The following is a 21,514-nucleotide window of genomic DNA, read 5'->3' on the forward strand; positions in this document are numbered from 1 at the left end:
GGGTTGTCGGCTACCGGCCTCCGCATCATGATGAAGGCGCCGCTCTGAGCCGGCACGCCCCTCATGGCGGTACCGAGCTTGGACTGGAAGAATTCCCCCCAGAGCTCGAGGGTGGGAAGGACGCCGAGGAAGCCCTAGCACAATGTGACGAAGGCAGACAGCAGCACCACGGTGTTTGGAGTGAGGTGGTGCGGCCGGAGCTGGTAGAACTCGAGGAAGGAACGGAAGAAGCCGCTCGTAGGCAGGCCGAGGCCGCGCAGGCAGTGCGAGCGGAAGATTACCCGCTCGCCCTCCTCCGGCGCCGGCGAGATCTCTCTCTCTGGCGCGAGACGGACCCGCACATGATCCTTGCCGGGCAACCGCCGCGTCTTGCGGAGGAAGTCGATGTGGTCCTCGTGGACGTTGGAGCCGTCCCAGTCTCCGCCACGCGACATGAGGGCAAGAAGCCGATGAAAAAGGCGCGGCGACGGCGAAATCATGGCCCCGCGGCGGTGAAGCTGCGGGGTAGTGCGATGACTGGAGGGACGGCGCGGCAGCGAGGGGCTACAGCGATGGAGAGGAAGAAGAAGAAGAAGATGCCGGAGCGAGGGCGAGCGTGCGAGCGTCTGCCGCTCCTCCTCCTCCCCCTATTTATAGCCTCGTGCGGCGAAGCCGAGGAGGCGAGGCGTAGTGGGGCGTGGGATTGACTGCGCCCACTCCCCCACGTCCCGCGATTATTGCGCCCTAACGGCATGCGGAAACTGCCGTTGGAAGGCGAATGGCCCGTTTTGGGCCACAGAAGATCCACACCTAGGCCGAGGTGTGGAAGTGGTGGGCCCCGGCCTGCAGCGGCGTCCCGTCGCGCACATAGGCTGGCAGGCTCTCCCAGCCGGAGGGCGCCACATGGCGTGCAGTCGGCAAGCAGCCGGCCCGCAACCTGGCGTGCGCGCCAGCTGGTTCCCGCCTTCAGACTTCAAAGCCTCACCAAGACGGCGCACCTGATCAAAGCCGGCTCCTAGCTGCTGGCTCCTCAAGATAGGAAGTTGATTAAGCTTCTCGTCCTCCTTTCAGCCGCGAAGCCCAACCAGCTTCGGGGACTACTGTCGAAGTAAATGACCACGGGTAGCCTAACCGACTCCCCCTGGCTCTTCAAAAATTATCGGGCCGATCGAGCCTTCAAGCACCCAAAGCACAGGGCTGCCTTCCCCTGGCCGGCTATCTCACAGGCCGACTACTGGAAGGCGGCCCGGCCCTAAAACCCTCCCGAAAGAAAGCCACAAGAAGGCCGACTCCAAGAAGCCGGCCAGAAGAAGACCGACTCCACGATGCCGGCCACAAGAGGGCCAGCTCCCGGCAAGCGGCCAAGATTGCACCCTCAAGGACTGCACCCACATAACGGTGACGAGACGGGGTGTGGCTACAGTAAAGCCTGCCACCCCCGAATCCCGGAGCACGCATGGCCACAGTGCGCCGTATGGGTCGGCCATCCCCCGTCCGGCGCGGCACTGTTGCCATGTTGACCAGGACGCCACCCATGACAGGCTGTCAGTACGGCCCGCGGGTGGCGGGCCCCTTTAGCCAGAGAGACGCTCGAAGGCGGCCAAGCCCCCCCCCCCCCAGTCGGCCTGGGGTGTAGCCGGCTCCCAATAGCCGGCTACCTCACTCCCTCGAAGTATGTGCATCATTAAGGAGACAAGACGAGGTAAGACTACAGTGAGAGCCCGCCAGATGGCGGCGCTGTAGCCATGCTTACCTCGGCAAAGCCCTCGTCATTTCAGGGGTGAGGCTACAGTAACCAGCCGCCGGCAAGACCCCCAGGCGGTGGGGCCGGCCTGTCGGCCAAGAGGCCGGCAGCCGGCGGGACCCACCAGTCGGCGGGCCCTAGCGGCCGGCAGAGAAGCCGGCGGATACAGACACTGACGGCCTGGACCCGCATCCAGCCGGATTACCATTAAACCCCTGGGGGGTAGGCCTATATAAACCCCCCAGGGCACTCATGCAAAGGGTGGATCTCTTAGAGGTTTAGACACCACATAGAGAGAAGAGGAGAGCTAGCCTTGCCCTTCTTCTTCCTCTAGCCGAACAGCTCAAGGAGCCACTTGTAGCCACTTGTGTTGATCTAGTGATCATGCGGAGACCCCGTAGAGCAGGACTTGGGGTGTTATCTCCACGGAGAGCCCCGAACCTGGGTAAGATTCGCCGGCGTGCATGTCTTCGCCTTATCCCGTTTCCAGGCACCGGCGATGTCTTACTGGCTCCCACAATGAAAGCCACCCGTTGGCATATGTCGCACCTACCACCTGACATCTCTGATCGATCTATTCAAGAGTCCGTAGTAAAATAACACGAAGCTATTCTTTCCGTTCGATCTATCCTAGAGTTCGTACTAGAATAACACCTTAAGACACAAATCAACCAAAACTCGAATGTCACCTACATACTCCAATGTCACCTCAAGTATCCATGGGTATGATTATACGATATGCATCACACAATCTCAGATTCATCTATTCAAACCAACACAAGGTACTTCAAAGAGTGCCCCAAAGTTTCTACCAGAGAGTCAAGACCAAAACGTGTGCCAACCCCTATGCATAAGCTCACAAGGTCACTGAACCTGCAAGTTGATCACCAAAACATACATCAAGTAGATCACGTGAATATCCCATTGTCACCACAGATAAGCACATGCAAGACATACATCAAGTGTTCTCAAATCCTTAAAGACTCAATCCGATAAGATAACTTCAAAGGGAAAAATCAATCCATTACAAGAGAGTAAAGGGGGAGAAACATCATAAGATCCAACTATAATAGCAAAGCTCGCGGTACATCAAGATCGTGCCATATCAAGAACACGAGAGAGAGAGGGAGAGAGAGAGAGAGAGAGATCAAACACATAGCTACTGGTACATACCCTCAGCCCCGAGGGTGAACTACTCCCTCCTCGTCATGGAGAGCGCCGGGATGATGAAGATGGCCATCGGTGATGGATCCCCCTCCGGCAGGGTGCCGGAATAGGGTCCCAATTGGTTTTTGGTGGCTACAGAGGCTTGCGGCGGCGGAACTCCCGATCTAGGTTTATTTTTGAGGGTTTCTGTATTTATAGGAATTTTTGGCGTCGGTCTCACGTCAGGGGGGTCTCCGAGTCATCCACGAGGCAGGGGGCGCGCCCAGGGGGGTAGGGCGCGCCCTCCACCCTCATGGACGGCTCGGGACTCTTCTGGCCCAACTATTTTACTCCGGGGGCTTCTTTTGGTCCATAAAAAATCATCAAAAATTGGCACGTCAATTGGACTCCGTTTGGTATTCCTTTTGTGTAAAACTCAAAAACAAGGAAAAAACATAAACTGGCACTGGGCTCTAGGTTAATAGGTTAGTCCCAAAAATCATATAAAATAGCATATAAATGCATATAAAACAGCCTAGATGGATAATATAATAGCATGGAACAATAAAAAATTATAGATACGTTGGAGACGTATCAAGCATCCCCAAGCTTAATTCCTGCTCGTCCTCGAGTAGGTAAATGATAAAAACAAAAAATTTGATGTGGAATGCTACCTAACATATTTATCCATGTAATTCTCTTTATTGTGGCAAGAATATTCAGATCCATAAGATTCAAAACAAAAGTTTAATATTGACATAAAAGTAATAATACTTCAAGCATACTAACAAGGCAATTATGTCTTCTCAAAATAACATGGCCAAAGAAAGCTTATCCCTACAATATCATATAGTCTGGCTATGCTCCATCTTCATCACACAAAATATTCAAATCATGCACAACCCCGATGACAAGCCAAGCAATTGTTTAATACTTTAGTATTCTTAAACTTTTTCAACTTTCACGCAATACATGAGCGTGAGCCATGGACATAGCACTATAGGTGGAATAGAGTGGTGGTTGTGGAGAAGACAAAAAGGAGGAAGATGGTCTCACATCAACTAGGCGTATTAATGGGCTATGGAGATGCCCATCAATAGATATCAATGTGAGTGAGTAGGGATTTCCATGCAACGGATGCACTAGAGCAATAAATGTATGAAAGCTCAACAAAAGAAACTAAGTGGGTGTGCATCCAACTTGCTTGCTCACGAAGACCTAGGGCATTTTGAGGAAGCCCATTATAGGAATATACAAGCCAAGTTCTATAACGAAAATTCCCACTAGTATATGAAAGTGACAAAATAAGAGACTCTCTATCATGAAGATCATGGTGCTACTTTGAAGCACAAGTGTGGAAAAAGGATAGTAGCATTGCACCTTCTCTCTTTTTTTTGGCCTTCTCTTTTTTTGGCCTTTCTCTTCTTTTTTTCCTCACATGGGACAATGCTCTAATAATGAAGATCATCACACTTCTATTTACTTACAACTCAAAAATTACAACTCGATACTAGAACAAAAATATGACTCTATATGAATGCCTCCGGAAGTGTACCGGGATGTGCAATGACTCATGAGTGACATGTATGAAAGAATTATGAACGGTGGCTTTGCCACAAATACAATGTCAACTACATGATCATGCAAAGCAATATGACAATGATGAAGCGTGTCATAATAAACGGTACGGTGGAAAGTTGCATGGCAATATATCTCGGAATGGCTATGGAAATGCCATAATAGGTAGGTATGGTGGCTATTTTGAGGAAGGTAAATGGTGGGTTTATGGTACGGGCGAAAGTTGCGCGGTACTAGAGAGGCTAGCAATGGCGGAAAGGTGAGAGTGCGTATAATCCATGGACTCAACATTAGTCATAAAGAACTCACATACTTATTGCAAAAATCTACAAGTCATCAAAACCAAGCACTATGCGCATGCTCCTAGGGGGATAGATTGGTAGGAAAAGACCATTGCTCGTCCCTGATCGCCACTCATAAGGAAGACAATTAATAAGTAAATCATGCTCCAACTTTGTCAAATAACGGTTCACCATACGTGCATGCTACAGGAATCACAAACTTCAACACAAGTACTTCTCAAATTCACAACTACATTACTAGCATGACTCTAATATCACCATCCTCATATCTCAAAACCATCATAAAGAATCAAACTTCTCATATTATTCAATGCACTTTGTCTGAAAGTTTTTATTATACCCCACTTGGATGCCTATCATATTAGGACTAAATTCATAACCTAAGAAAATTACCATGCTGTTTAAGACTCTCAAAATAATATAAGTGAAGCATGAGAGTTCATCTATTTCTTCAAAATAAAACCACCGTCGTTCTCTAAAAAAATATAAGTGAAGCACTAGAGCAAATGACAAACTACTCCGAAAGATATAAGTGAAGATTAATGAGTAGTCGAATAATTATGCAACTATGTGGAGACTCTCTAAAATTTAAGAATTTCAGATCTTGGGATATTATTCAAACAGCAAGCAAAACAAAATTAAACAAAATGACGCTCCAAGCAAAACACATATCATGTGGTGAATAAAAATATAGCTCCAAGTAAAGTTACCGATGAACGAAGACGAAAGAGGGGATGCCATCCGGGGAATCCCCAAGCTTAGGCTCTTGGTTGTCCTTGAATATTACCTTGGGGTGCCTTGGGCATCCCCAAGCTTAGGCTCTTACCACTCCTTATTCCATAGTCCATTGAATCTTTACCCAAAACTTGAAAACTTCACAACACAAAACTTAACAGAAAACTCGTAAGCTCCCTTAGTATAAGAAAATAAATCACCACTTAGGTACTGTTGTGAACTCATTCTAAATTCATATTGGTGTAATATCTACTGTATTCCAACTTCTCTATGGTTCATACCCTCTGATACTACTCATAGATTCATCAAAATAAGCAAACAACACATAGAAAACAGAATCTGTCAAAAACAGAATAGTCTGTAGTAATCTGGTAACTTTCCATACTTCTGTAACTCCAAAAATTCTACCAAATTAGGAAAACCTGAGAAATTATTTAACCAATCCAGATCAAAAAGAATCATATCAAAATCACGTTCCCGTGAATTATGAATACTAATTTACTGGTCGCAAAAGTTTCTGATTTTCAGCAGGATCAACACAACTATCACCGTAAGCTATCCTAAAGGTCTTACTTGGCACTTTATTGAAACAAAAGCTATAAAACATGATTACTACAGTAGCATAATCATGTGAACACACAAAAACAGTAAAGGTAAATATTGGGTTGTCTCTCAACAAGAGCTTTTCTTATTGCCTTTTTAGCTTGGCATGATGATTTCAATGATGCTCGTATAAAAGATAAGAATTGAAACATAGCGGAAGCATCATGAAGCATATGACAAGAACATTTAAGCCTAACCCACTTACTATGCATAGGGATTTGGTGAGCAAACAACTTATGGGAACAAGAATCAACTTGCATAGGAAGGTAAAACAAGCATAACTTCAAGATTTTCAACACATAGAGAGGAAACTTGATATTATTGCAACTCCTACAAGCATATATTCCTCCCTCATATAATTTTCAGTAGAATAATGAATGAATTCAACAATATAACCATCACATAAATCATTCCTTTCATGACCCACAAGCATAGAAAATTTATTACTCTCCACATAAGCAAAATTCTTCTCATTCGAAATAGTGGGAGTATCATAAGAAACTCGAATACTATAAATTGTTTCCACATTAAAAGAGTAATGTTCAGAAAAAGGGTAATCATAATCATGACAAGTTTTGTAAACATAATCATCACTACTTTTTATAACATAATTATCATCACAATAATCATCATAAGTAGCAACTTTGTTCTCATCATAATCAATTGAAACCTCTTCCAAGATAGTGGAATCATTACTAAATAAAGTCATGACCTCTCCAAATCCACTTTTATAATTATCACAATAAGATTCAACATCCTCCAAAATAGTGGGATCATTACTTCCTAAAGTTGACACTCTTCCAAACCCACTTTCATCAATATAATCATCATAAATAGGAGGCATGCTATCATCATAACAAATTTGCTCATCAAAACTTGGGAGACTAAAAATATCATCTTCATTAAACATAGCATCCCCAAGCTTGGGACAAACATTAATTGCAGCAAATAAATTCTCAAACATATCATTCTCATCAAACATAGCATCCCCAAGCTTGGGCCTTTTCATATCATAAGCATAATCACTCTCACCATTGATAGTATGGATAGCACCAATAGTATAGCAATTATCATCATCACAATGAGTAATAGGAGCAACATCATTTGGGAGGGATACCTTTTTACCTTTGCTTCTCCGTCTTTTCTTTTTCTTCTTCACATTAAGTATGGGTTTAATCCTATTTTTGGAGCTCCTTATTAATGAGATTGGTTGAATAGAAAGCTCCTCCTCATTACCTGATTCATCATAAGAAAGAATAGGAGGATACGGGGAAACCTCTTCCCTTTCATTAGTATTCTCTTCATCTTCTATTTGTTTTCTTGTCTTTATGTAATTGGCAATATAAGGGTTTTCAATGCAATTCACCGCACAATACATATAAATTTCCTCTAGATCAAAATCAAGAACTTTATCAAGGGCAAATTCTGGAAGATCCTTAATCATACGTTTCATTTCTTCATAACTCAGAAGCAAACTAAGTTCATTATGAGGCGCAAGGCAAATCAAGTCATCACAATTTTTGGACACGATTCGATCATGAAACAATTTGCATTGGATATTTAAATGACCATGTTCATTGCAAAGTTCACAAGGATGGTTAAGAAATTTAAATTTTCAGCACAAACATCTAGCCTTTCTTGCAACCATTTAGTTTCTAAATACTTATGCCTCTTGCAAAATCTATCTTCCCTATTTGGTGTGTACTTGCAAACTCTATGTACTCCACAAAAGTTGACATGCTTATAAGAGACATTTTCATCATGACTAGTGCAATCATCATTAGTACTATGGATATTCAAAGAGTTAATACTAACAACATTGCAATCATGATCATCATTCAAAGATTTAGTGCCAAACATTTTTAATGCATTATTCTTCTAGCACTTGGGCACAATTTTCCTTTCCATCATTTTCACGAAAGACATTAAAAAGATGAAGCATATGAGGCACCCTCAATTCCATTTTTTTGTAGTTTTCTTTTATAGACTAAACTAGTGATAAAACAAGAAACTAAAAGATTCAATTGCAAGATCTAAAGATATACCTTCAATCACTAACCTCCCCGGCAACGGCGCCAGAAAAGAGCTTGATGTCTACTACACAACCTTCTTCTTGTAGATGTTGTTGGGCCTCCAGGTGCAGAGGTTTGTAGGACAGTAGCAAATTTCCCTCAAGTGGATGACCTAAGGTTTATCAATCCGTGGGAGGCGTAGGATGAAGATGGTCTCTCTCAAACAACCCTGCAACCAAATAACAAAGAGTCTCTTGTGTCCCCAACACACCCAATACAATGGTAAATTGTATAGGTGCACTAGTTCGGCGAAGAGATGGTGATACAAGTGCAATATGGATGGTAGATATAGGTTTTTATAATCTGAAAATATAAAAACAGCAAAGTAACTAATGATAAAAGTGAGCACAAACGGTATTGCAATGCTTCGAAACAAGGCCTAGGGTTCATACTTTCACTAGTGCAAGTTCTCTCAACAATAATAACATAATTGGATAATATAACAATCCCTCAACGTGCAACAAAGAGTCACTCCAAAGTCACTAATAGCGGAGAACAAACGAAGATATTATTGTAGGGTACGAAACCACCTCAAAGTTATCCTTTCTGATCGATCTATTCAAGAGTCCATAGTAAAATAACACGAAGCTATTCTTTCCGTTCGATCTATCCTAGAGTTCGTACTAGAATAACACCTTAAGACACAAATCAACCAAAACCCTAATGTCACCTAGATACTCCAATGTCACCTCAAGTATCCGTGGGTATGATTATACGATATGCATCACACAATCTTAGATTCATCTATTCAAACCAACACAAAGTACTTCAAAGAGTGCCCCAAAGTTTCTACCAGAGAGTCAAGACAAAAACGTGTGCCAACCCCTATGCATAAGCTCACAAGGTCACTGAACCTGCAAGTTGATCACCAAAACATACATCAAGTAGATCACGTGAATATCCCATTGTCACCACAGATAAGCACATGCAAGACATACATCAAGTGTTCTCAAATCCTTAAAGACTCAATCCGATAAGATAACTTCAAAGGGAAAAATCAATCCATTACAAGAGAGTAGAGGGGGAGAAACATCATAAGATCCAACTTTAATAGCAAAGCTCGCGGTACATCAAGATCATGCCATATCAAGAACACGAGAGAGAGAGAGATCAAACACATAGCTACTGGTATTAGAGGCTTGCGGCGGCGGAACTCCCGATCTAGGTTTCTTTCGAGGGCTTCTGTATTTATAGGAATTTTTGGTGTCGGTCTCACGTCAGGGGGCGCGCCCAGGGTGGCAGGGCGCGCCCTCCACCCTCGTGGACGGCCCGGGACTCTTCTGGCCCAACTATTTTACTCCGGGCTTCTTTTGGTCCATAAAAAATCATCAAAAATTGGCACGTCAATTGGACTCCGTTTGGTATTCCTTTTCTGTAAAACTCAAAAACAAGGAAAAAACAGAAACTGGCACTGGGCTCTAGGTTAATAGGTTATTCCCAAAAATCATATAAAATAGCATATAAATGCATATAAAACATCCTAGATGGATAATATAATAGCATGAAACATTCAAAAATTATAGATACGTTGGAGTACATAGTTGGTCTTCATTTGAAACAATGTGGAATAGTTTCACAACTCACGCCACCTGGAACACCACAGCGTAATGGTGTGTCCGAACGTCTTAACCATACTTTATTAGATATGGTGCGATCTATGATGTCTCTTACCGATTTACCACTATCATTTTGGGGTTATGCTTTAGAGACGGTTGCATTCACGTTAAATAGGACACCATCTAAATCCATTGAGATGACACCATATGAACTGTGGTTTGGCAAGAAACCCAAGCTGTCGTTTCTTAAAGTTTGGGGCTGCGGTGCTTATGTGAAAAAGCTTCAACCTGATAAACTCGAACCCCAATCGGAGAAATGCGTATTCATAGATACCCAAAGGAGACTGTTGGGTACACCTTCTATCACAGATCTGAAGGCAAGATTTGTGTTGCTAAGAATGAATCCTTTCTAGAACTTGATGAGGTAATTGTACCTTCTCCTGAATTGGAAAATAGTTCATCACAGAAATCAGTTCCAGTGATGCCTACACCAATTAGTGAGGAAGTTAATGATGATGATCATGAAACTTCGGATCAAGTTACTACCGAACCTCGTAGGTCAACCAGAGTACGTTCCGCACCAAAGTAGTACGATAATCCTGTTCTGGAAGTCATGTTACAAGACCATGACGAACCTACGAACTATGAGGAAGCGATGATGAGCCCAGATTCCGCGAAATGGCTTGAGGCCATGAAATCTGAGATGTGATCCATGTATGAGAACAAAGTGTGGACTTTGCTTGACTTGCCAGATGATCGGCAAGCCATATAGAATAAATGGATCTTCAAAAAGAAGATTGACGCTGACGGTAATGTTACTGTCTACAAAGCTTGACTTGTTGCGAAAGGTTTTCAACAAGTTCAAGGAGTTGACTACGAGGAGACCTTCTCACCCGTAGAGATGCTTAAGTCTGTCCGAATCATGTTAGCAATTAACGCATTTTATGATTATGAAATTTGGCAAATGGATGTCAAAACTGCATTCCTTAATGGATTTCTTAAATAAGAGTTGTATATGATGAAACCAGAAGGTTTTGTCGATCCTAAAGGTGCTAACAAAGTGTGCAAGCTCTAGCAATCCATTTATGGACTGGTGCAAGCCTCTCGGAGTTGGAATATATGCTTTGATAGTGTGATCAAAGCATATGGTTTTATACAGACTTTTGGAGAAGCCTGTATTTACAAGAAAGTGAGTGGGAGCTCTATAGCATTTCTAATATTATATGTGGATGACATATTGTTGATTGGAAATGATACAAAATTTCTGGATAGCATAAAAGGATACTTGAATAAGAATTTTTCAATGAAAGACCTCGGTGAAGCTGCTTATATATTGGGCATCAAGATCTATAGATATAGATCAAGATGCTTAATTGGACTTTCACAAAGCACATACCTTGATAAAGTTTTGAAGAAGTTCAAAATGGATCAGTCAAAGAAAGGGTTCTTGCCTGTGTTACAAGGTGTGAAGTTGAGTCAGACTCAATGCCCGACCACTGCAGAAGATAGAGAGAAAATGAAAGTCATTCCCTATGCCTCAGCCATAGGATCTATCATGTATGCAATGCTGTGTCCCAGACCTGATGTTTGCCTTGCTATAAGTTTAGCATGGAGGTACCAAAGTAATCAGGAGTGGATCACTGGACAACGGTCAAGAACATTCTAAAATACGTGAAAAGGACTAAGGATATGTTTCTTGTTTATGGAGGTGATAAAGAGCTTGTCGTAAATGGTTATGTCGATGCAAGCTTTGACACTGATCCGGATGACTCTAAGTCACAAACCGGATACATATTTATATTGAATGGTGGAGCAGTCAGTTGGTGCAGTCCCAACCAGAGCACCATGGCGGGATCTATGTGTGAAGTGGAGTACATAGTTGCTTCGGAAGCAGCAAATGAAGGAGTCTGGATGAAGGAGTTCATATCCGATCTAGGTGTAATACCTAGTGCAGCGGGTCCAATGAAAATATTTTGTGACAATACTGGAGCAATAGCCATGGCGAAGGAATCCAGATTTCACAAGAGAACCAAACACATCAAGAGACGCTTCAATTCCATCCGCGATCAAGTCAAGGAAGGAGACATAGAGATTTCCAAAATACATACGGATCTGAATGTTGCAGACCCGTTGACTAAGCCTCTGTTGGGGAACGCAGTATTTGAAAAAATTTCCTACGATCACGCAAGATCTATCTAGGAGATGCATAGCAACGAGCGGGGAGAGTGTGTCCACGTACCCTTGTAGACCGAAGAGGAAGCATTAAGTAACGCGGTTGATGTAGTCAAACGTCTTCGCGATCCAACCGATCAAGTACCGAACGCACGGCACCTCCGCGATCTGCACACGTTCAGCTCGGTGACGTCCCACGAACTCTAGATCCAGCTGAGGCCGAGGGAGAGATTCATCAGCACGACGGCGTGGTGACGGTGATGATGAAGTTACCAACGCAGGGCTTCGCCTAAGCACTACAACAATATGACCGAGGTGGAAATATGTGGAGGGGGCACCGCACACGGCTAAAATCAACTTGTGTCTCTATGGGGTGCCCCCTCCCCCGTATATAAAGGAGTGGAGGAGGGGAAGGGCCGGCCTCCTATGGCGCGCCCCAAGGGGGGCTTCCTACTCCTACTAGGAGTAGGTTTCCCCCCTTTCCTAGTCCAACTAGGAGGGGGAAGGAAGGGAAGAGGGAGAGAAGGAAAGGGGGGGCCGGCCCCCTCCCCAATTCGGATTAGGCTTGGGGGGGTGCCCACCACTTGGCCGATTCCTCCTCTCTTCCACTATGGCCTGCTACCTCTTGAGCACTGCGTTGGTTTTCTCTTGAAGAGGAAAGGGTGATGTAGCAAAGTAGCGTAAGTATTTCCCTCAGTTTTTGAGAACCAAGGTATCAATCCAGTAGGAGGCTACTCGCGAGTCCCTCGCACCTACACAAAACAAATAAATCCTTGCAACCAACATGATAAGGGGTTGTCAATCCCTTCACGGTCACTTACGAGAGTGAGATCTGATAGATATGATAGGATAATATTTTTGGTATTTTTGTGATAAAGATGCAAAGTAAAATAAAAGCAAAGTAAAAAAGCAAAGGAAATAACTAAGTGTTGGAGGATTAATATGATGAAGATAGACCCGGGGGCCATAGGTTTCACTAGTGGCTTCTCTCGAGAGCATAAGTATTCTACGGTGGGTGAACAAATTACTGTTGAGCAATTGACAGAATTAAGCATACTTATGAGAATATCTAGGTATGATCATGTATATAGGCATCACGTCCGAGACAAGTAGACCGACTCTTGCCTGCATCTACTACTATTACTCCACTCATCGACCGCTATCCAGCATGCATCTAGAGTATTAAGTTCATGAAAACAGATTAATGCCTTAAGTAAGATGACATGATGTAGAGGGATAAATTCATGCAATATGATAAAAAAAAACCCATCTTGTTATCCTCGACGGCAACAATACAATACGTGCCTTGTTGCCCCTACTGTCACTGGGAAAGGACACCGCAAGATTGAACCCAAAGCTAAGCACTTCTCCCATTGCAAGAAAGATCAATCTAGTAGGCCAAACCAAACTGATAATTCGAAGAGACTTGCAAAGATAACCAATCATACATAAAAGAATTCAGAGAAGATTCAAATATTGTTCATAGATAAACTTGATCATAAACCCACAATTCTTCGGTCTCAACAAACACACCGCAAAAGAAGATTACATCGAATAGATCTCCACGAGAGAGGGGGAGAACATTGTATTGAGATCCAAAAAGAGAAAAGAAGCTATCTAGCTACTAACTATGGACCCGAAGGTCTGAAGTAAACTACTCACACTTCATCGGAGGGGCTATGGTGATGATTGAGGGAGTCCTGGATTAGGGGGTCCTTGGACAGCCGGACTATATCCTTCGGCCGGACTGTTGGACTATGAAGATACAAGATTGAAGACTTCGTCCCGTGACCAGATGGGACTCTCCTTGGTGTGGAAGGCAAGCTTGGCGATACGGATATGTAGATCTCCTTCCTTGTAACCGACTTTGTGTAACCCTAGCTCCCTCCGGTGTCTATATAAACCGGAGGGTTTAGTCCGTAGGACAACAACAATCATACCATAGGCTAGCTTCTAGGGTTTAGCCTCTACGATCTCGTGGTAGATCAACTCTTGTAATACTCATATCATCAAGATTAATCAAGCAGGAAGTAGGGTATTACCTCCATCGAGAGGGCCCGAACCTGGGTAAACATTGTGTCCCCCGCCTCCTGTTACCATCCGCCTTAGACGCACAGTTCGGGACCCGCTACCCGAGATCCGCCGGTTTTGACACCGACATTGGTGCTTTCATTGAGAGTTCCACTGTGCCATCACCGTAAGGCTTGATGGCTCCTTCGATCATCGGACAACTCGATGGCAACGATGCGATCCAGGGTGAGGTTTTCCCCCTGGACAGATCTTCATATTTGGCGGCTTCGTACCGCGGGCTAACTCGCTTGGCCATCTGGAGCAGATCGATAGCTACGCCCCTGGCCATCAGGTCAGGTTTGGAAACTTGAACTATACTGCCGACATCCGCGGAGACTTGATCTTCGACGAATTCGAGCCCATATCAGGTGTGCCGCACAATCACGACGAGCATGATTTAGCTCTGTCGTCGGACTGTGTTCGGGAGATCACACCTGCAACTACTCCGGCCCTCAATCCGGAACAAATTGTGCCCTCTGTGGATGGGTGGATGGACCCCACCACGGAGGCCGCACACTCAGTGGTGATAGCGCCGAATACTGACCTTACCTCCTACGAGACCCGTGTTGCCGAACCGTTGGATTCTTCCCCGGCCACGGACTTCGAGCCGCTTGTGTCCGTGCCCATCAAATCCGATTGGGCACCCATCATGGAGTTTACCTCCGCGGATATCTTTCAGCACTCGCCTTTTGGCGACGTACTAAACTCATTGAAGTCTCTCTCTCTGTCGGGAGACCCTTGGCCGAACTATGTCCGGCTAGAATGGGATGCGGACGACGAAGAAATTCGCGCCCCACCCACCACCCACTTAGTAGCCACTGTCGACGATTTAACCGACATGCTCGACTTCGGCTCCGAAGACATCGACGGTATGGACGACGATGCAGGAGACGAACAAGAACCACCGCCCATAGGGCGCTGGACGGCCACCTCATCGTATGACATATACATGGTGGACACCCCCAAAGAAGGGGATGGCGACAAAACAACGGAGGATAATCCCTCCAAGAAGCAACCCAAGCACCGACGTCAGCGGCGCCGCTCTAAGTCTCGCCACAGCAAAAGCAGCGATACCGGCACAAGAGACAATAACGCTCCAGATAGTGCCGAAGACGACGATAATCCCCTCCAGCAAAACCTTGAGCGGGAGGATGAACAAGCTAGCCCTCCGGAATAGGCAGCAAACGAAAAATCAAAGGATGACAATTACATGCCTCTCTCCGAAGACGAAGTGAGCCTCGGCGACGAAGAATTTGTCGTGCCTGAGGATCCCGTCGAGCAGGAGCGCTTCAAGCGCCGGCTTATAGCCACAGCAAACAGCCTGAAGAAAAAGCAACAACAGCTTCGAGCTGATCAAGATCTGCTAGCAGATAGATGGACTGAAGTCCTGGCAGCTGAGGAATACGAACTCGAGCGCCCAACCAAGAGTTACCCAAAGCGCAGGTTGCTACCTCGACTCGAGGAGGAAGCATTAAAACATACACCACCAGTGTATGATGCGGCAGATCGGCCACCTCGTGGCCGAGACAGAGAGCCATATCAGCCCGAAGTCCAGCCCGCACCCCGCCGCCACTCAAACAAAAATACCATGGCCCGGGGCAACACGCAGGACCTGCGAGACGTATTGGAAAACAAGGCAAAACATGCAAGATCAATCTATGGATCACGGGGGCGCGCACCAACACGTCACGTTGATCGTCACGCTGGATACACTAAAAGCAAATCCGGCCGAGCTGAACACGGCAGACAAGACTCGTATGAACTGCGTCGTGATATAGCCCGGCACAGAGGCGCCGCACACCCCCTATGCTTACTGATGAAGTAATGGATCACGAATTCCTAGAAGGGTTTAAACCCGTAAACATTGAATCATATGATGGCACTACAGACCCCGCGGTATGGATAGAAGACTTCTTCCTCCACATTAACATGGCCCGCGGGGATGACCTACATGCCATCAAGTATCTCCCGCTAAAACTCAAGGGGCCGACTCGGCATTGGCTCAATAGCTTGCCGGAAAACTCCATCGGAAGTTGGGAAAGCCTGGCAGAGGCATTCCTGGACAATTTCCAATGCACTTATGTGCAACCGCCGAACGCTGACGATTTAAGTCATATAACTCAGCAGCCAGGGGAATTGGCCAGGAAATTCTGGACCCAGTTCCTAACCAAGAAGAACCAAATAGTCGATTGTCCGGATGCAGAGGCCTTAGCGGCATTTAAGCATAATATCCGTGACGAATGGCTCGCCCGGCACCTCGGCCAAGAGAAGCATGGCAGCCCTCACGACACTTATGACCCGCTTTTGCGCGGGCGAAGATAGCTGGTTGGCTCGTAGTACCAATACAGCAAGCAAGCCTGGCATATCAGAAGCCAGGGATAGCAACGGCAAACCACGACGCAAAAAACACAGGCGCCGCAAATATGGTGAAAACGCCAAAAATACGGTAGTTAATGCCGGGTTCAGGAGCTCAAAGTCCGGTCAGCGGAAAGGGCCACCCAAAAATAAAAATTTGGGTCCATCCAGTCTGGACCGCATACTCGATCGCCAATGCCAAATTCATGGCACCCCAGAAACGCCAGCCACCCATACCAACAGAGAATGCTGGGTCTTCAAACAAGCCGGCAGGGCAGGGGCCAAAGATGAAGGGGGGTCTCAAAGCGACGATAGCGACGAAGAGCCCAGATCACCGAACACAGGAGGGAAAAGAAATTTCCCCCGCATATTCAATCAGTGAATGTGGTAAATACCACCCAACTTACCAACTCGGACCAGATATGCACCCTTAGGGACGGCGACTCAATGAAACTAGTCGTCCCACAATATAAACTAGGGCCGGTCACCTTCAACCGCACGGATCGTCCGGTTAACGCCAATCAGGGCAATCCAGCCACACTAGTCCTCGACCCAATAATAGACGGGTTCCACCTCACTCGAGTCCTTATGGACGGAGGTAGCAGTCTAAATCTGCTTTACCAGGACACAGTGCGCAAGATGGGCATCGATCATTCAGCGATCAAACCCACTAAAGCCACTTTCAGAGGCATTATACCAGGTGTGGAGGTTAGCTGTACAGGCTCAATTGCCCTTGAGGTAGTCTTCGGATCACCAGAAAATTACCGTATCGAAGAGTTAATCTTCGATATCGTCCCTTTCCGCAGTGATTATCAAGCACTGCTCGGACGATGTAGCGACCAGACCTCAGACGGTCAAGTCTATGTGCATCAGTGTCATCCCTGGATCAGTAATGCTGACACGCACAGTACTCGAAGGATTTATAACAGAGTAGCAATCACACACTTATTACATCGAATGTCTCAAAAGAGAACTTAATACAATAAATATGGCTTAAGGCCATCTAAAAACGATAACAGCGGAAGACTTGGAAGATAAGTGAGTCCATCAACTCCAACGGCATCACTGAGTATAGAACCACGACCTAAGGCACCTTACTCGTCGTCTGAAAAGTCTGCAACATGAAACGTTGCAGCCCGAAAACGGGTCAGCACATGGAATATGCTGGCAATGTAACACATAGAGAGTAATGAATAGAATAATGCTATACTACATGCATATTTGGCTGGTGGAAAGCTCTATGGTTACAGTTTTGCGAAAAGCCAATTTTTCCCTACTGCAAAGGAATAAATTTTATTTAACTATCATGGTGGTTGATAAACATTGAGAATGGGTGACACCATCTCAATCCCAATTAAGTTTCAACATTAATCCCAACAAAATTAATTAAAGTAACATGATGAGATTCACATGATAATCCAAGTACTAGATACCCAAGTTGTCCATAACCGGGGACACGGCTAACCATGATTAGATTGTACACTCTGCAGAGGTTTGCGCACTTTTCCCCGCAAGACTCAATCTCCTCCGTTGGGATTCTCGCACTACATGGTGTTTGAGAAACGGATGACCGAGACATAGTCTTTCAGAAGCGTTAGCACCTTACGATCGGGTAGACAGTTACACCTACTTCCCCTACATCTACTAGTCTACCACTGTAAGAGTTCACACAACTTAATCAACTATGCTAGAGCCCATAATAGCTTGCGGCAGCACACGGAAGTTTCTAGCATGAATAATCTTATGATCCCTTTGAGCCTGGGTGGCGGTCCATAAAAAAACAGGCAATCGCTGGAATACCCAGGTGCCTCAATCCACCCAGATGTGTATTTAAGTTGCCACCTTAAGTTGAACCATTAATTAACAAACTCACATCTGTCATGGATACACTCAACCCAATCCACGTCTACTAGCATAGCATAGCAATATAAGCAAACGTAGAAGTAACTCCCAAGGGTTTGGTAATAAATAGGGCAATAGGTTCTACCTCATCAGCTACTTCCCAACCCACAATTTAATCAGATCCTAATCATGCAGTGTTTGAGGATTGATCTAATGCAATAAAACTGGGTATGAAAAGAGGTATGATCAAAGTGTTACTTGCCTTGCTGGTGATCCGTGAAACCTAGGGATTCGAAGTAGCAAGCGGCGCACTCCGGGTACTCTATCGCAAACAAACAAGCATACAATAAGTACTCGTCTAATGCACAGGTAAAACTCAAATAAGAGATCTAACCAGAAAGTTCAACTTAAGAACTCCGGTTTGCAAAAAGAATCAAATCAAACGAAGCAACGAAACTCAAACGGCGAAAGAAACAAGCTTCGTTTACTAATCTAGACCTAAGTCAAATTTTACAGAAGCAAAAACTTGTTAGAGTTGGTTAAACGGAAAGAGGGCTTCGAGACTAAACTCTAGGCGCTTGAATTGCCTGATTCCGACAAACGAGCGAAAAGAAAAACGAAAACGAAAAACAGATCGGAAATCGCGATCAGAAATAATCGCGAAAAATCCGAGAAAAACAAAACGGACGAACAGGCTAATGAATGAACGTTCGTTAACAGCGACTAAACGGCGAACTCGTTCGTTAAAACGAACGTACGGACGAACGTTCGCTAAAAAAACTAAACCGAAAAAAAATCGATCTAATAAAAAAACGAAAACTAGGGTTTTCTAAAAAAACGGATCTAGGTTTTCTAAAAAAACGAACGGGTTTAAAAAAACGGCGGCGACGGCGGGCGGCTACCTCGTCGGGCTCCGGCGAAGTCCGGCGGGGTCCGGTGGGGCTGCGGAGCTCCGGGCGGCGGCGGCGGGAAGGCGGCGGCTCGGCTTCGGGCGGCGACGGCGGGAAGGCGGCTGCGGCTGCGGGAGGCGGTGCGGGTCGGGTGGCGGGGTGAGGGGGCGGCGGCGGCGGCTATTTAAAGAGGGGGGTGTGGTGGCTTGGGGGAGGGGGCAAGGCGGCGGCGGAGGCGGAGTCCGGCTCGGACTCTGTCCGGGTCGGCGGCGGCGGCGCGCGCGCGGTCTCGGCGCGGGAGACGGCGGCGGGGAGGCGGGCCGGCTCGGCTGGGCCTCGGCCCAGTCGAGCGCGCGACTCTTTTTTTTTAAACAATTCCGTCGAAACTAAGAAAAATTCTAGGAAATAAAATAAAATAAAAATCTAAGAATGCCAAAACAAATTTTCACCGTCTAAATTAAATATTTAGAACGAGATGAACATTTTCTTGGCCCTAAAATGCAGTTTTGAAAAACGTGCAATTTTTCCTAAATTCAAATAAAATAGCGAAAACTTCCAAATAAAATAATATTTGATTTTTTTATTAAATCCTCAATATTTCTTATTTTTGGGAAAGTCATTTTATTCCCTCTCTCGTATTTTTATAAATGAAATAATTGAAGATAAAATAAATCAAATCAAATGATCCTCTTTTCAAAATTTGAGGAAACCCAAATATGAAAATAACGAAATCCCCAACTCTCTCCGTGGGTCCTTGAGTTGTGTAGAATTTCTAGGATCAAAATCAAAATGCAAATAAAATATGATATACAATGACGCTCTAATGTATAACATTCCAAATTGAAAATTTGGGATGTTACAGACGAACCGCGTTCGCTCGATTCAACGTAGTGCCACATTACGCCTACCGTAAGCTCAAGATGCCCGGTCCACGCGGCGTCATCACGGTTAATGGCAAGGCCGAACCTTCCCTCGGCACCAACAAATACACCACTGCCTTAGCAGCAGAAACAACGAGCAGCACCTCGCAGCCGAACCTCGAGTCGATGACCAGGTTCCTGGACACCTTCAAGGGACTCCGAACTACTTCGCGGAAGGATAGCTCGGCTCGTCCAGAGCTCAACTAAACACTCCGGCGAAGACCAGGACAGTCCGAACTCAGCGGCTCAACCGCCCTCCGGCACATAAATATTTCTTACATTTCCTTCGCAGGTACGACTCTGCGCCGACCAGGACGGGCTACACGGAGGCAGCTTGAACGCGTAAGGGAATCCTTAGACATTCCCCGCAGTGACCATCCGGCTATATTACGGATCCGCATTCAGCCTCTTCCCCCTGGTCTCAGCAGGTTCCGCAATCATATTCCTTTTTTATCACATTACTTGTACCCATACGCATAGACGTACTATTCAAATACAACATGTGGATTTATATGACGTTTACCTGCTATTATTTCCTATTGAAATCATTTTGTCAAGTGGCATCCGTACATAGCGATATGCCTTCAAATATGCCAGGGGCTTCATTTTACCCATAACACGGCAATAAAGTCCGAACACCTTCACGGAAGTTCGGCACCCCGAACCTATAGCATTATATGCATCAGCTCCGAATCATCGAAGGGGCTATGGTGATGATGTAGAAGCCCTCCGTGATCGATGCCCCTTCCGGCGGAGCTCCGGAACAGGCCCCAAGATGGGATCTCGTGGGTACAGAAGGTTGCGGCGGTGGAATTAGGTTTTTGGCTCCGTCTGATATTCCTTTTCTGCGAAACTCTGAAATAGGCAAAAACAGCACTTCTGGGATGGGCCTCCGGTTAATAGGTTAGTCCAAAAAATAATATAAAAGTGAATAATAAAGCCCAATAATGTCCAAAACAGTAGATAATATAGCATGGAGCAATCAAAAATTATAGATACGTTGGAGACGTATCAAGCATCCCCAAGCTTAATTCCTGCTCGTCCTCGAGTAGGTAAATGATAAAAACAGAATTTTTGATGCGGAGTGCTACTTGGCATAATTTCAATGTAATTCTTCTTAATTGTGGTATGAATATTCAGATCTGAAAGATTAAAGACAAAAGTTTAATATTGACATAAAAATAATAATACTTCAAGCATACTAACAAAGCAATGATGTCTTCTCAAAATAACATGGCCAAAGAAAGTTATCCCTACAAAATCATATAGTCTGGCTATGCTCTATCTTCACCACACAAAGTATTTAAATCATGCACAACCCTGATGACAAGCCAAGCAATTGTTTCATACTTTTGACATTCTCAAACTTTTTCAATCTTCACGCAATACATGAGCGTGAGCCATGGACATAGCACTATATGTGGAATAGAACGGTGGTTGTGGAGAAGACAAAAAGGGAGAAGATAGTCTCACATCAACTAGGCGTATCAACGGGCTATGGAGATGCCCATCAATAGATATCAATGTGAGTGAGTAGGGATTGCCATGCA

Source organism: Aegilops tauschii, chromosome 1, assembly GCF_002575655.3.
Source record: "Aegilops tauschii subsp. strangulata cultivar AL8/78 chromosome 1, Aet v6.0, whole genome shotgun sequence".
Lineage (NCBI taxonomy): Eukaryota > Viridiplantae > Streptophyta > Magnoliopsida > Poales > Poaceae > Aegilops > Aegilops tauschii.